Genomic DNA, 17,172 nt, shown 5'->3' with positions numbered 1-17,172 from the left:
CTTGTGAAAGACTGAGCATTTTTGGGGGAAACGGTTTTCATACCCAATCATGGCACCCACCTGTTCCCAATTAGCCTGCACACCTGTGGGATGTTCCAAATTGTCACGATCCGTCTTTGTTCATGTTCTGTTTCTGGACTCTGCCGATCCTTGTTTGAGCACTTCCCTGTTTGTGTTAGTCACCATGGCAACGTATTGTGTTCCTCCGCACGGGCTCCTGTCACACACCTGTTTCTGATCGTTATTTGTGTATTTAAGCCCACCTGATTCCTTAGTTGGTCCTCGGTCCATTACTTGCTTTTCGCAACACGCCACGTTTTGTATCCTGAGGCCTCGATTATTTTGTGCTAAGTTCCGCCTTAGCTTCACGTGTGTGTGGCACGTCGTTTAAGAAGTGAAGTGAATTTTATTTATATAGCGCTTTTCTCAAGTGACTCAAAGCGCTTTACATAGTGATGTTTTCTGTTTCCTGCTACGTTTTTAGCATTAGCTTTGGCACGCGCTTTGTTTTTCCCCTTTTTGCACCAGTGTTCTCTTGTTTTATTATATTAGAGAATTGTGAATTATATTTATATAGCGCTTTTCTCAAGTGACTCAAAGCGCTTTACATAGTGATGTTTTCTGTTTCCTGCTACGTTTTTAGCATTAGCTTTCCGTGCTTTGTTTTTCCCCTTTTTGCACCAGTGTTCTCTTGTTTTATTATATTAGTGAATTGTGAATTATATTTATGTAGCGCTTTTCTCTAGTGACTCAAAGCGCTTTACATAGTGAAACCCAATATCTAAGTTACATTTAAAACAGTGTGGGTGGCACCGGGAGCAGGTGGGTAAAGTGTCTTGCCCAAGGACACAACGGCAGTGACTAGGATGGCGGAAGCGGGAATCGAACCTGCAACCCTCAAGTTGCTGGCACGGCCGCTCCAACAACCGAGCTATGCCACCCCATATTAAGACTTATTCTTACCTGCAATCCCGCTGACTGGTAGTGTGTGCATCCACGAAGTGGCGTGGCACAAATAAGTGTTTGATGAGCATCCCTCAACTTTATCATTAGTAATTGCCACCTTTCCCAACTTCTCTGTCACGTGTTGCTGGCGTCAAACCCTAAAGTTAATGATTATTTGCAACAACAACAAAAAGTATATCAGTTTGAACATGAAATATGTTGTCTTTGTAGCATATTCAACTGAATATGGGTTGAAAAGGATTTGCAAATCGTTGTATTTTGTTTATATTTACATCTAACACAATTTCCTAACTCATTTCAATCAATCAATGTTTACTTATATAGCCCTAAATCACTAGTGTCTCAAAGGGCTGCACAAACCACTACGACATCCTCGGTAGGCCCACATAAGGGCAAGGAAAACTCACACCCAGTGGGACGTCGGTGACAATGATGACTATGAGAAACCTTGGAGAGGAGGAAAGCAATGGATGTTGAGCGGGTCCAACATGATACTGTGAAAGTTCAATCCATAATGGATCCAACACAGTCGCGAGAGTCCAGTCCAAAGCGGATTCAACACAGCAGCGAGAGTCCCGTTCACAGCGGAGCCAGCAGGAAACCATCCCAAGCGGAGGCGGCTCAGCAGCGCAGAGATGTCGCCAGCCGATACACAGGCGAGCAGTACATGGCCACCGGATCGGACCGGACCGGACCCCCTTCACAAGGGAGAGTGGGACATAGAAGAAAAAGAAAAGAAACGGCAGATCAACTGGTCTAAAAAGGGAGTCTATTTAAAGGCTAGAGTATACAAATGAGTTTTAAGGTGAGACTTAAATGCTTCTACTGAGGTGGCATCTCGAACTGTTAAGCATTTAAGTCTCACCTTAAAACTCATCTGTATACTCTAGCCTTTAAATAGACCTCCTTTTTAGACCAGTTGATCTGCCGCTTCTTTTCTTTCTCCTATGTCCCCCCCCTCCCTTGTGGAGGGGGTCCGGTCCGATGACCATGGATGAAGTACTGGCTGTCCAGAGTCGAGACCCAGGATGGACCGCTCGCCTGTATCGGTTGGGGACATCTCTACGCTGCTGATCCGCCTCCACTTGAGATGGTTTCCTGTGGACGGGACTCTCGCTGCTGTCTTGGATCCGCTTTGAACTGAACTCTTGCGGCTGTGTTGGAGCCACTATGGATTGAACTTTCGCAGCAGCATGTTAGACCCGCTCGACATCCATTGCTTTCGGTCCCCTAGAGGGAGGGGGGTTGCCCACATCTGAGGTCCTCTCCAAGGTTTCTCATAGTCAGCATTGTCACTGGCGTCCCACTGGGTGTGAGTTTTCCTTGCCCTTTTGTGGGTTCTTCCGAGGATGTTGTAGTCGTAATGATTTGTGCAGTCCTTTGAGACATTTGTGATTTGGGGCTATATAAATAAACATTGAATGATTGATTGATAAACGGGGTTTGTACTAATCGAAGTTCCAATCAATCGATGAAACAACGCCCATGGCAGACCGCCGGTGATGGCAACACCCTCGCCGCAGGAGGACGTGCGGGGTTGTGTGTGGCGGTTGCCCGGGGCGACCGCGCGCAAAGACGCTGTCAGATGTTGACGTCAGTTTCGTGCGCTTCGTTCCAAGTAAATAAAGAAGTAGTATTTCTTCGCTGTTGTGTTGTTGCTAGGCTGGTGGTGTGTTGTTATCAAAAATAAAACAAAAAAAAACTTCTGATGACCTCAACACCCCCGCCAGCCCTGATATGTTTATCACCGGCTGTGTATTTATGTGTTTCTGAGTGGGGCGGCGGGGGGATTCCACAAATGCTACTTCAACATTTGCCTCTTGAGTCAAAGAGGAGGCCCATAAAATGTTGGTGTGGATCCGGCTAATGGTGGCGATCCAGGAATGTGTTTTTCTACTTTTGCTAATATTGGGAAAGAGGGACTTTTGGATGATCTAAGACATGATGTTACGGAGAAAATATGACGGGGAGGTTATCTGCGGGGATGCGCACTTGTTCCGCCTCGTCACGAGGAGCACTCTGGTTTGTTCCGCCTCGTCTCGAGGAGCACTCTGGTTTGGGGTGACCTTTTTTGAACTGGCCGGTCGTCATGACGACGCCGGAGCTTTCCCAGCTGTCTTTTCCGTCCCCGAAAAAAAAAAGAAAGCGCGCTCTCCTGAAAGGAACGTGAGATAATGTCGACGAAAGCGTCGGCGCGGCGGACTTGACTTTCAACACGTCGACGCGCTTGTTTGACAAGCGCGGGTCGGCGAAAGCCGGGAGCGCTCTCACCTAGCACTTACTTGCTCGCCTGGAGGAGATGTTTACGTTCCTCCGAGTTGCCTTTGAAGGCCGGGTGGTGTTGATTTATGACGGCGGGGACACATCTTTAGCAACGCACGTTACCGTACGTGACTTTATTGGAGGGAGGCTGGTGCCGCCCACATGGGAAAATTCATCGTCCATCCACCCATCTGCTTCCGCTTATCCAAGGTGGGGTCGCGGGGGTAGCAGCCTAAGCAGGGAAGCCCAGACTTCCCTCTCCCCAGCCACTTCGTCCAGCTCTTGTGAAAAGAGCTCAGCAGCACATGCCCATTTTCACCACATTCTACAGATGCACTGTAGAGCTTATTAGTGATTCCCAGAGCCCAAAAAAAGTCTGCGGGCTATAGAGCGTTTTCTATTGGGGCTCCAGTACTCTGGAATGCCCTACCGGTAACAGTTTGAGATGCTACCTCAGTAGAAGTATTTAAGTCTCATCTCAAAACTCATTTGGCTGAGAGAGCCAAAAAGCCAAATATTTCAAAATGTATTTCTGTAAGAGCCATATAATGTTTTTTTTAAAACTGAAAACAACTAAACCCGTGCATTTTTAAGTAAGACCAACATTTCTAGGGTATAAGGGACGGCGTGGCGCAGTGCAACAGTGGCCGTGCGCAACCCGAGGGTCACTGGTTCAAATCCCACCTAGAACCAACCTCGTCACGTCCGTTGTGTCCTGAGCAAGGCACTTCACCCTTGCTCCTGATGGGTGCTGGTTGGCGCCTTGCATGGCAGCTCCCTCCATCAGTGTGTGAATGTGTGTGTGAATGGGTAAATGTGGAAGTAGTGTCAAAGCGCTTTGAGTACCTTGAAGGTAGAAAAGCGCTATACAAGTACAACCCATTTATCATTTATTTATTTATAAGAGGTCTATTATTCTTTGTAATACCACTGTTATTCTGAAGCTAACTGCGGAGGGGGCGTGGCCTGCGGGCCTGCAGCGAACTGGGGTGTGCCAGGACAGCGACAGGTGCGTAGATGGTCCACCTGGGCCTTGATATCTAATCACCTGTCGCTCTGTTATAAGCAGCAGCCAGGAGGAGAGACGCGGTTGGGGCTGAGGCTGGAGCCAGAGCGCGAGCGAGGACGAAAGACAAAAAGACAATTGCTGGAAAGCAACTAAGAGACTTATCGGAAAAATAAAACAATATTGTAACCCTGAAACAGGCTCTCATTTCGGTGCTTGGTGGTCTAAAGCAGTGGTCCCCAACCTTGTTGTATCCGCGGACCGGTAAACACTTAATAATTTGTCCCGCGGCCCGGGTGGGGTGGGGGGGGGGGTCCTTTTTTTTCTCTTTTTTTCTTTTTTCTTCTTTGTCATGAAAAATTTACGTTTTTGTCATGAAGAAGGGAGTTTTTTGAGGTTGGTGCACTATTTGTAAGTGTATAGTGTGTTTTTTATGTTGATTAAATAAAAATATATATATATATTTTTTTTTATAAAAGATTATTTTGCGGCCCGGTGGTTGGGGACCGCTGGTCTAAAGAACTCCCAGAGGGGCAAGCCCCACACTAACCAATAATAAATAAATAACTTCTTACCATTACGCAACTTCTTGAACAGATGCGGTAGAAAACGGATGGATGGAATAAAAATGCATGAGAATGTTTTATATTTTGAACGTTATTTTTAACACTGTGATTACAAGTGGAATCATTCATTACTTACCGTGTTAAGCAATGTCAGCTAAGATTTATCTAAGAGCCAGATGTAGTCATCAAAAGAGCCACATCTGGCTCACGAGCCATAGGTTCCCTACCCCTGATCTAGCCTTTAAATACAAACCCCTTTTCCATATGACTTGGGAAATTGTGTTAGATGTAAATATAAACGTAATACAATGATTTGCAAATCCTTTTCAAGCCATATTCAGTTGAATGCACTACAAAGACAAGATATTTGATGTTCAAACTCATAAACTTTAATTGGTTTTCAAATAATAATGAACTTAGAATTTCATGGCTGCAACATGTGCCAAAGTAGTTGGGAAAGGGCATGTTCACCACAGTGTTACATCACCTTTTCTTTTAACAACTCTCAATAAACGTTTGGGAAATGAGGAAACAAATTGTTGAAGCTTTGGAAGTGAAATTCTTTCCCATTCTTGTTTTATGTAGAGCTTCAGTCGTTCAACAGTCCGAAGTCTCCGCTGTCGTATTTTACACTTCATAATGCGCCACACATTTTTGATGGGAGACAGCTCTGGACTGCAGGCGGGCCAGGGAAGTACCCGCACTCTTTTTTTACGAAGCCACGCTGTTGTAACGCGTGGCTTGGCATTGTCTTGCTGAAATAAGCAGGGGCGTCCATGATAACGTTGCTTGGTTGACAACATATGTTACTCCAAAACCTGTATGGACCTTTCAGCATTAATGGTGCCTTCACAGATGTGTAAGTTACCCATGCCTTGGGCACTAATAGTGTGAAGTGAATTATATTTATATAGCGCTTTTCTCAAGTGACTCAAAGCGCTTTACATAGTGAGACCCAATATCTAAGTTACATTTGAACCAGTGTGGGTGGCACTGGGAGCAGGTGGGTAAAGTGTCTTGCCCAGGGACACAACGACAGTAACTAGGATGGCACAAGCGGGAATCGAACCTGCAACCCTCAAGTTGCTGGCACGGCCAGTCTACCAACCAAGCTATGCCGCCTCCAATACACCCCCATACCATCACAGATGCTGGCTTTTGAACTTTGCGCCTATATCAATCCAGATAGTTCTTTTCCTCTTTGTTCCGGAGGACACCACGTCCACAGTTTCCAAATATAATTTGGAATGTGTCGTTGATAAATGGGTTTGGCTTTGCATAGCAGAGTTTTAACTTGCACTTACAGATGTGGCGACCAACTGTAGTTACTGGCAGTGGTTTTATGAAGTGTTCCTGAGCCCATGTGGTGATATCCTTTACACACTGATGTCGGTTTTTGATGCAGTAACGCCTGAGGGATCCAAGGTCCGTAATATCATCGCTTACGTGCAGTGATTTCTCCAGATTCTCTGAACTTTTTCGATAATTTTACGGACCGTAGATGGTGTAATTCCTAAATTCCTCGCAATAGCTCGTTGAGAAATGTTGTTCTAAAACTGTTTGACAATTTGCTTACAAAGTGGTGACCCTCACCCCGGCCTTGTTTGTGAATTACTTAGCATTTCAAGGAAGCTTCTTTTATACCCAATCATGGCACCGAACTGTTCCCAATTAGCCTGCACACCTGTGGGATGTTCCAAATAAGTGTTTGATGAGCATTCCTCAACTTTATCGGTATTTATTGCCACCTTTCCCAACTTCTTTGTCACGTGTTGCTGGCATCAAATTCTAAAGTTAATGATTATTTGGAAAACTCTACTATGCAAAGCCGAACCTTTTTATCAACAGCACCCAGAAACGCCGCCCGCTTTATCAGTTTGAACATTAAATATGTTGTGTTTGGAGCATATTCAACTGAATATGGGTTGAAAATGATTTGCAAATCATTGTAGTCCGTTTATATTTACATCTAACACAATTTCCCAACTCATATGGAAACGGGGTTTGTATATTGTCTTTGCAGTCTAGTCAATTGAATATACCGTATTTCAAACTCGCGTCGCAAAATAATTAGCGCATGCTTAGTATTACCGCCTGTCCTCATTTTCAAAACGGAGGAGGATGATTTCCGGTAATTTGAAATCGCGTAAAGGGAAGAAGATTAAGAGCTATTCAGTAGGATTTAAGGTCCAAGTTTACATCAAACTTAAATTTTTACTGCGTGCCTTTGGTAAGTGCCGGAGTGAAAAGAGGTTTTAAATTAATTAGCGCTCCGGCGGCAATTCAAGGAAATACGGTTATTTAAAAAGGATTTACAAATCATTGTATTCTGTTTTGTTTTTACCATTTACACAACGTGACAACTTTGTTTATTTTTGGGTTCTGTAACCGTCTTGCTAATAATGGCCTCACTCTTGGCCGTACCCATTTATGGACAGGTGCCCACCCAGTAAACAGAGTCGCCTTGGCCCACTCTCCGTCCTGAATCACGTAAACACGGCGGGCTTTATTTTCCATGCCCCAAGAATAAAACATCTGACCATTCACCGTGCAGCCTCCGCGGACCGTCCACCGTCGGGGGGGTGGTGTGGTGGTGGTGGGGGGTGCCGACACGTAGTCCTCATCCTCACTCAGCTGGACGAGACTGAGACCTGCGGATCACAAAGCACACCCGAGCTCATCGTTTGTTTCCGTCTCAGTTCCACTCGCTCGTAAGACGGACATTCCTTTAACATGTGTCAGGGTGGCTTTTCGCCGGTCACTTGAAAACAACAGAGATGTGTTTTGTCACATCTGGGGTTGATTTTTTTTTTTTCCCGTCTCTCTGTTGTAGCGTATTTCCATCTGCAGATAAGGCCAGGTCAGTCACTAACCTGAATACCAGGCCTCCATTAGCACGTGAATATTCCACATTTAATTTGACACGGTGAAGGATTGACATGTCTTGTGATCATGTTTTGTTTAGTTATGTTCTGTTTTGTTTAAGACTCCATTGTTTCCTGTTTTTGCACTTCCTTGTTTGCTTTGTTTCCATGTAAACACATTAGTTTCTACCCTGTCCCCTTAACGCCCAAAAAACGGAAATGCTGATTATCGGTCCTGCTCGACACCGACCTCTATTTAATAATACAACTTTAACATTTGACAACCAAATAATAAAACAAGGTGACTCGGTAAAAAATCTGGGTATTATCTTCGACCCAACTCTCTCCTTTGAGTCACACATTAAAAGCATTACTAAAACGGCCTTCTTTCATCTCCGCAATATAGCTAAAATTCGCTCCATTTTGTCCACTAAGGACGCCGAGATCATTATCCATGCGTTTGTTACGTTTCGTCTCGATTACTGTAACGTATTATTTTCGGGTCTCCCCATGTCTAGCATTAAAAGATTACAGTTGGTACAAAATGCGGCTGCTAGACTTTTGACAAGAACAGGAAAGTTTGATCACATTACGCCTGTACTGGCTCACCTGCACTGGCTTCCTGTGCACTTAAGATGTGACTTTAAGGTTTTACTACTTACGTATAAAATACTACACGGTCTAGCTCCATCCTATCTTGTATTGTACCATATGTCCCGGTAAGAAATCTGCGTTCAAAGGACTCCGGCTTATTAGTGATTCCTAGAGCCCAAAAAAAGTCTGCGGGCTATAGAGCGTTTTCATTTCGGGCTCCAGTACTCTGGAATGCCCTCCCGGTAACAGTTCGAGATGCTACCTCAGTAGAAGCATTTAAGTCTCACCTTAAAACTCATCTGTATAATCTAGCCTTTAAATAGACCTCCTTTTTAGATCAGTTGATCTGCCGCTTCTTTTCTTTTTTCTCCTATGTCCCCCCCCTCCCTTGTGGAGGGGGTCTGGTCCGATGACCATGGATGAAGTACTGGCTGTCCAGAGTCGAGACCCAGGATGGACCGCTCGCCTGTGTATCGGTTGGGGACATCTCTACGCTGCTGATCCGCCTCCGCTTGAGATGGTTTCCTGTGGACGGGACTCTCGCTGCTGTCTTGGATCCGCTTTGAACTGAACTCTCGCAGCTGTGTTGGAGCCACTATGGATTGAACTTTCACAGTATCATGTTAGACCCGCTCGACATCCATTGCTTTCGGTCCCCTAGAGGGGGGGGGGTTGCCCACATCTGAGGTCCTCTCCAAGGTTTCTCATAGTCAGCATTGTCACTGGCGTCCCACTGGATGTGAATTCTCCCTGCCCACTGGGTGTGAGTTTTCCTTGCCCTTTTGTGGGTTCTTCCGAGGATGTTGTAGTCGTAATGATTTGTGCAGTCCTTTGAGACATTTGTGATTTGGGGCTATATAAATAAACATTGATTGATTGATTGATGTCACGCACTTGTTTTTACTAATCACCACAGTATTATTTAAGCCACAGTTGCCAGGCAGTCAGTCTGGCGACTTTACCTCTGTTACTCATAGTCATGCTTCTTGCCATGCCACGTGTGTTTTTGTTTTTTTCATGTTACAGATATCGAGTTTTGTTTCATGTTCATAGTTTCTTAGATTAGATTAGATAGTACTTTATTTATTCCGTCAGGAGAGTTCCTTCAGGAAAATGAAAATTTTCAGCACAATCCCATTCAAGTTTAGACAAACATTACAGGGAGACAGAACAGGATCGCTGACGGGTCTGCCGGCTTCCAGCGCCCCTTACAAAAAAGATGAGATAAAGGTAAAGAAAGAGGGGGGGTGGGGGGATGGGAGAAAAAAAAATAGAAGATTAAAATAAAAATAAAAAATCGGTCTTAGCCTGGGCCCTGGAGAGGAGGTGCAGACTGAGGCCAAGGGAAAAAAAAAAAAAGTGCAAGTTTTCTTTTCACAGCCAATTTTTTTGTACCTCCTTATCATGAATTGATTAACGTGGACCCCGACTTAAACAAGTTTAAAAACAACTTAAACAAGTTGAAAAACTTATTGGGGTGTTACCATTTAGTGGTCAATTGTACGGAATATGTACTGTACTGTGCAATCAACTAACAAAAGTATCAATCATCCATCCATCCATCCATCCATTTTCTACCGCTTATTCCCTTTCGGGGTCGCGGGGGACGCTGGCGCCTATCTCAGCTACAATCGGGCGGAAGGCGGGGTACACCCTGGACAAGTCGCCACCTCATCGCAGGGCCAACACAGATAGACAGACAACATTCACACACTAGGGACCATTTAGTGTTGCCAATCAACCTATCCCCAGGTGCATGTCTTTGGAGGTGGGAGGAAGCCGGAGTACCCGGAGGGAACCCACGCATTCACGGTGAGAACATGCAAACTCCACACAGAAAGATCCCGAGCCTGGATTTGAACCCAGGACTGTAGGAACTTCTTATTGTGAGGCAGACGCACTAACCCCTCTGCCACCGTGAAGCCAAGTGGTATCAATCAATCAATCCAAAAACCTTGTGAGTGCCTTTTGTTTTTTCCTGTTTTGAGTTAAGGTTAAATGATGTCCTTACCTTCACGCCTTGCTCGCTCCAACTTTCCTTTGCCTTCCGGGGAGAACGAACCCCAAAGTCCACGCCTTGACAAGGATGATCAATTACTGTATTTTTCGAACAGATACTATTTTCGACCTTTTTTCATATATAAGGCGCACCAGATTATAAGGCAAATTAAAGGAGCCTTATTATTTTATTTTTTTCCAAATGTAAATACTTCCTTGTGGTCTACAGCAGCGGTCCCCAACCTTTTTGTATCCGTGGACCGGTCAACGCTTAATAATTTGTCCCGCGGCCCGGGTGGGGGGTGTCCTTTTTTTTTTTTTTTTTTTTTTCTTCTTTGTCATGAAAAAGGGAGTTTTTTGTGGTTGGTGCACTATTTGTAAGTGTATATTGTGTTTTTTATGTTGATTTGATAAAAAAAGTCAATTTTTTATTTTTTATTTTTTTTTAATAAAAAATTCTTCTGCGGCCCGGTACCAATCGGACCACGGGACCCGGTGGTTGGGAACCACTGGTCTACAGAACATGCAATGGTGGTTTTTTTGGTCAAAATGTTGCATAGATTATGTTTTACGGATCAGAAAAATCAGAAAATGAACTTTGGTACTGTTTTTTTCGGAGTATAAGTCGCTCCGGAGTATAAGTCGCACCTGCCGAAAATGCATAATAAAGAAGGAAAAAAACGTATATAAGTCGCATTTTGGGGGGAAATTTATCTGATAAAATCCAACACCAAGAATAGACATTTAAAAGGCAATTTAAAATAAATAAAGAATAGTGAGTAACAGGCTGAATAAGTGTACGTTATATGAGGCATAAATAACCAACTGAGAAGGTGCCTGCTATGTTAACGTAACATATTATGGTAAGAGTCATTCAAATAACTATAACATATAGAACATGCTAGACCTTCACCAAACAATCTGTCACTCCTAATCGATAAATCCCATGAAATCTTATATGTCTAGTCTCTTACGTGAATGAGCTACATAATATTATTTGATATTTTACGGTAATGTGTTAATATTTTCACACATAAGTCGCTCCTGAGTATAAGTCGCACCCCCGGCCAAACTATGAAACTATGACTCATAGCAGGGGTCGGGAACCTTTTTGGCTGAGAGAGCCAAGAAGCCAGATATTTTAAAATGTATTTCCCTAAGAGCCATATAATATTTTTTAACACTGAACACAACTAAACGCGTGCATTTTTAAGTAAGATGAACATTTCTAGAGTATAACAGGTCTCTTATTCTTTGTAATAAAATTGTTATTCTGAAGCTAACTGTGGAGGGGGCGTGGCCTGCAGCAAAGCGGGGTGTTTCCAGGATCGGCCTCAAAATCAGCGACAGGTGCGTAGACGGCCCACATGGGCCTTGTTATCTAATCACCTGTTGCTCTGTTATAAGCAGCAGCCGGGAGGAGAGACGGGGTTGGAGCTGGAGCCAGAGCGCGAGCGAGAACGAGAGAGAAAAAGACAATTGCTGGAAAGCAACTGAGAGACTAGTTGAAAAATAAAACACTACTGTAACCCTGAAACAGGCTCTCATGTGGTGGTCTGAAGAACCTCCAGGAGGGCAAGCCCAACACTATCCATCCATCCATTTTCTACCGCTTATTCCCTTTCGGGGTCGCGGGGGGCGCTGGCGCCTATCTCAGCTACAATCGGGCGGAAGGCAGGGTACACCCTGGACAAGTCGCCACCTCATCGCAGGGCCAACACAGATAGACAGACAACATTCACACTCACATTCACACACTAGCCATTAATAAATAAATAATTTGTTACCATTAGCGCCATTTCTTGAACAGGTGCGGTAGAAAACGGATGGATGGATTAAAACTGCATGAGAGTGTTTTATTTTTTGTACATTATTTTTAACACTGGGATCCATCCATCCATTTCCTACCGCTTATTCCCTTTTGGGGTGGCGGGGGGCGCTGGCGCCTATCTCAGCTACAATCGGGCGGAAGGCGTCGTACACCCTGGACAAGTCGCCACCTCATCGCAGGGCCACACTGTGATTACAAGTGGAATTATTCATCACTTTTCGTGTCAAGCAGTGTCATCTCAGATTTATCCGAGAGCCAGATGCAGTCATCAAAAGAGCCACGTCTGGCTCTCGAGCCATAGGTTCCCTACCCCTGCTTTATAGTCTGAAAAAAACGGTACTGATTTTTCCCCCCAAACACTGAAACAGACCTGGGCGAATTAAGGCCCGGGGGCAATTATTTTGACTCGGGGGGCCAAATTTAGAGGAAAAAAATGTGTCCGGGGGCCGATATATCTATTTTTAGGAAAACTAATACAAAACCTCCACAATAAAGCCTGATTGAATGCTAAAAATGTGTAGACAGACCGCCTTAAAAACGGAATACATTTTTTTTTTCTACGATGGATAAAACCCTGAATATTGAGACGTCACACCCCGTCTCAATCGACATATTTTACAATCAGGCCAAATGCAAGAAAAATGCAACAAACACAGTGGAATATGAACGTGAAGGGTAAAAAACCCCAAAACATCTACAATCTGATATAAGTGATACATGAGTAAACTTTAGAACAGACCTGGGCAAATTAAGGCCCGGGGGCCACATGCGGCCTGATAAGCTTTTCAATCTGACATTCCCAAATATATTTTTTCAGAGATTTTTTTTTTTTAAGATGAAAAATGTAGCTGCCATTAGATCGGATCAGACATACGTTATTAATCCCCAAGGGGAATTTAAAATGTTCAGCACAATCCCATTCAAGATCAGACAAACATTACAGGGAGACAGAACAGGATTGGGGGGAGGAGGGGGGGGGGGCAAAAAATTCGGTCTAAGCCTGGGCCCCTGGAGAGGGGTTCTAGACTGAGGCCAAGGGGAAAAAAAACAACTCATAGCCATAGCACACATCCCTCTTAGATGTGTGTAAAAGGGAAAAACACCAAACATCAAAGAAAACAAAGGACATTAAAGGCATTAAAAGAGCAGAGCTGATGTAACCAGCCTCTTCTACATACAGCTATGAATAAAAAGTAAAAGAAACATATACACTGTGGTGGCCTCTGCGGTGTTCCATGCCATCGTCTGCTGGGGTGGAGGCATACTTGCCAGCCTTGAGACCTCCGATTTCGATAGGTGGAGGGTTGGGGGGTGGGGCGGAGGCGTGGTTGGGGCGGGGGCGTGGTTAAGAGGGGAGGAGTATAATTCACCAACTCGAGTATTTCATATATATTTCATATATATATATATATATGTATGAAATACTTGACTTATAGTGAATTCTAACTATATATATTTATTTTATTATACATATAAATAAATAAAATAAATAGTTGAATTTCAGACGGCACCTATCAAATACAAAGTAATAAAAACACAGTTGTTCTATTAACTGTACTGTGCTTGCTGGTTGCTAAAAAAAAAAAAAACAACAACACTAACCTTTCACTATTTGAGTAACCAATCAATAAAGTACAGGGATCAATAAAGTACATTCTATTCTATTCTATTTACAGTAGATGGCAGTATTGTCCTTTTTAAGATGGTCAGTTCCGCATAGAGCTGGAGGGGGCGGGGGCTCCAGCTCTGCCTGAATTTCGGGAGATTTTCAGGAGAAAATTCGTCCCGGGAGGTTTTCGGGACAGGCGCTGAATTTCGGGAGTCTCCCGGGAAATCCGGGAGGGTTGGCAAGTATGGGTGGAGGGAGCACGGCCAGAGACAGGAGCAGACCCAACAAAGCAACCAAGACGTGCAGTGATGTTTTCAAATGACCATAAGTCTTGAATTATACAACATACTTCAACGGGTGGAATCTGCGCTTTTGTATGATATTTTAATGACTAGTGTTGTCCTGATACCAATATTGTTTTGGTACTTTTCGGTACTTTTCCGAACTTTTCTAAATAAAAGGGAACCAGAAAAAATTGCATTATTGGCTTTATTTTAACCACAAATCTTAGGGTGTGGCACACCAGTACGTTTCAGAGGCGGTGTGGTACCGAATATGATTCATTAGTATCGCAATACTATACTAATTATTGTATACCGTACAACCCTACTAGTTACTACGGTAATCTACGTCACAGCAGGTCAGACGAGGCACCAAGCAGTGTGGGTGGGGAGTGTTTCCACAGAGTGTTTCCAGAGCCTGAAATATGGTTATCAGGGACAGACGTGGAGGGAGATTTTTTACAAAAAAGTTCTAAAGCAGATTGTAGATTTTTTTTTGTTTTTTTTACCCTTCACGTTCATATTTCTCAGTTTTTCTTGCATTTTCTTGCATTTGGCTTGTTTGTCAAATATGTCGTTTGAGATGGGGTGTGACGTTCACATGTTCTCAATATTCAGGGTTTTATCGTTCATAGAAAAAATTCAATTCCATTCTGTTTTTAAGGCGGTCTGTCATGACATTTTTAGCATTCAATCAGGCTTTATTGTGGGGTTTTGTATTAGTTTTCCTAAAAAATAGATATACCAACCCCCAGACACATTTTTTTCTCTAAATTTTGCCCCCGAGTCAAAATAATTGCCCAGGAATGCACTAAAACAATAAAAAACTAACAAAAAAACATTAAAACGACAAGATTTTACTGTAAAAAACAAACAAACTGTCAGCTCTGTTGCTTGAAATTTACAGCTAAAAACAGTGGTATTGTTTCTCCATTCCATTCTATTTATTCCATTTTTTTTGTATGCTGTAAAAAAACAACAACACTGCTTTTACTGTAAAATTTTGGTGACTGAGCTGCCAGTTTTTAAAGTAAAATTTTAATATTTTTTTTGCAGCTTATGCAAAAATTTAAATGTTTTTGCAGTTATGAAAAAAAATATATTGTCGATATAAAAACCCCGTTTCCATATGAGTTGGGAAATTGCGTTAGATGTAAATATAAACGGAATACAATGATTTGCAAATCCTTTTCAACCCATATTCAGTTAAATATGCTACAAAGACAACATATTTGGTGTTCAAACTGATAAATAATAATCATTAGCTTTAGAATTTAATGCCAGCAACACCTGACAAAGAAGTTGGGAAAGGTGGCAATAAATACTGATTAAGCTGAGGAATGATAAATAAATAAATGGGTTGTACTTGTATAGCGCTTTTCTACCTTCAAGGTACTCAAAGCGCTTTGACACTACTTCCACATTCACACATTCACACACACATTCACACACTGATGGAGGGAGCTGCCATGCAAGGCGCCAACCAGCACCCATCAGGAGCAAGGGTGAAGTGTCTTGCTCAGGACACAACGAACGTGTCGAGGTTGGTACTAGGTGGGATTTGAACCAGGGACCCTCGGGTTGCGCACAGCCACTCGTCTACTGCGCCACGCCGTCCCTGTGAATGCTCATCAAACACTTATTTGGAACATCCCACAGGTGTGCAGGCTAATTGGGAACAGGTGGGTGCCATGATTGGGTAGAAAAACAGCTTCCCAAAAAACGCTCAGTCTTACACAAGAAAAGATGTCTCCCATCGAAAATGTGTAGCGCATTATGAAGCGTAAAATATGACAGCGGAGACCCCGGACTGTTGAACGAGTGAAGCTCTATATAAAACAAAAATGGGAAAGAATTCCACTTTCAAAGCTTCAACAATTAGTTTCCTCAGTTCCCAAACGTTTATTTAGTGTTGTTAAAAGAAAAGCTGATGTAACACAGTGGTGAACATGCCCTTTCCCAACTACTTTGGCACGTGTTGCAGCCATGAAATTCTAAGTTAGTTATTATTTGCAAAAAAAAAAAAAAAGTTTATGAGTTTGAACATCAAATATGTTGTCTTTGTAGTACATTCAACTGAATATGGCTTAAAAAGGATTTGCAAATCATTGTATTCCGTTTATATTTACATTTAACACAATTTCCCAACTCATATGGAAACGGGGTTTGTATTATATATATACATGTTCATATATGACTCATTGTTAAAAGCGGCCCTCTGAGGGGGAACCATAACTGCCATGTGGTCCTCAGTGAAAACGAGTTTGACACCCCTGTCTTAAAATATTGAAAAATGCTGAAAAATTTTAGCATTTTTCCCCGAACACCAATTTGTCTCTTGTAGTCTACCCATTGTATTGTTTTCCTATTACACTCTATCGCTTTTGTATGGTTGGCATTGTTTATTATGTTTTATTTCATTCATGTTTTGCTCTTTTCTAAAGCTTTTGAGAATGTTATGTTTGTCTTTTCTTCGTGTAATTGAGCTAGTGTGATCCTTCGGGATCAGTAAATTGTGTCCAGGTGTAAAGGCCCTAACAGCATTATGTTATTGTACTCCCCTCTAGTGGAAATTTGTGGTAACTGCAGTAAGTAAAGAAGATTGTGGGTGTCCAAAACCAACAAATATAACAAAAAAGAGGTAAGATACTAATAAAATGAGCTATTTAAAGTGGTTGAAAAGTTTGTTTTGCCCAGACCTAGTCACTTTAGTATTGCATGATAATGAAATCATGAGCGTGTTTTGACGTGTTTGTCAGTGTGTTTGTGTTTAAGTCAGCCGAAAATAATAACAGGAAGTGCAAACAAATACTTGGCAAGGTGACATAGAGACTTTACATTCCTAAAGTGATAGCCCTATCCTTGAGAAGAGACTACCTGTCTAGTTCAACACCAACATTTAAGTTGTGACTTAAAGCAGTTGTTTTAAATTCCTATAGTGTAAGTCATTGTGTGTTTACATTGAACAATTGAACGCACAAAAATATATATATTCACAATATAAGGAAATTAATTAAGGAACTTTCAATATCATTCCAAGAGTTGAGTAATCAACGTCCTTCTACAAATAAAAGATGTTACAGTAAAAGTAAAAGACAACACCAACAGATTCAAATTTTGAATTTAAAAATCGTCTTAAGTCAACTTAAATTCTTTAAATAAAGACAATAATGTAAAGTTGTTTCTATTTTTCCC

At 42.6% G+C, this 17,172-nt stretch overlaps 1 protein-coding gene across 1 annotated transcript in view; it reads right to left on the bottom strand.

Annotated features, from left to right (window-relative positions):
- Nucleotides 1–4,729: 4,729 nt before the first annotated feature.
- LOC133549082 (transmembrane protein 60-like) overlaps nt 4,730–17,172 on the bottom strand; it is a 78,349-nt gene continuing 65,906 nt past the window's right edge. Inside the window, exon 5 of the transcript XR_009806023.1 lies at nt 4,730–7,451. The gene's annotated coding sequence lies outside the window, so the exon portion shown is untranslated. The remainder of the gene's footprint in view (nt 7,452–17,172) is intronic.

Source organism: Nerophis ophidion, linkage group LG03 (assembly GCF_033978795.1).
Source record: "Nerophis ophidion isolate RoL-2023_Sa linkage group LG03, RoL_Noph_v1.0, whole genome shotgun sequence".
In the NCBI taxonomy this organism is placed as follows: Eukaryota; Metazoa; Chordata; class Actinopteri; order Syngnathiformes; family Syngnathidae; genus Nerophis; species Nerophis ophidion.
This window is presented reverse-complemented; position numbering and strand designations above follow the sequence as displayed.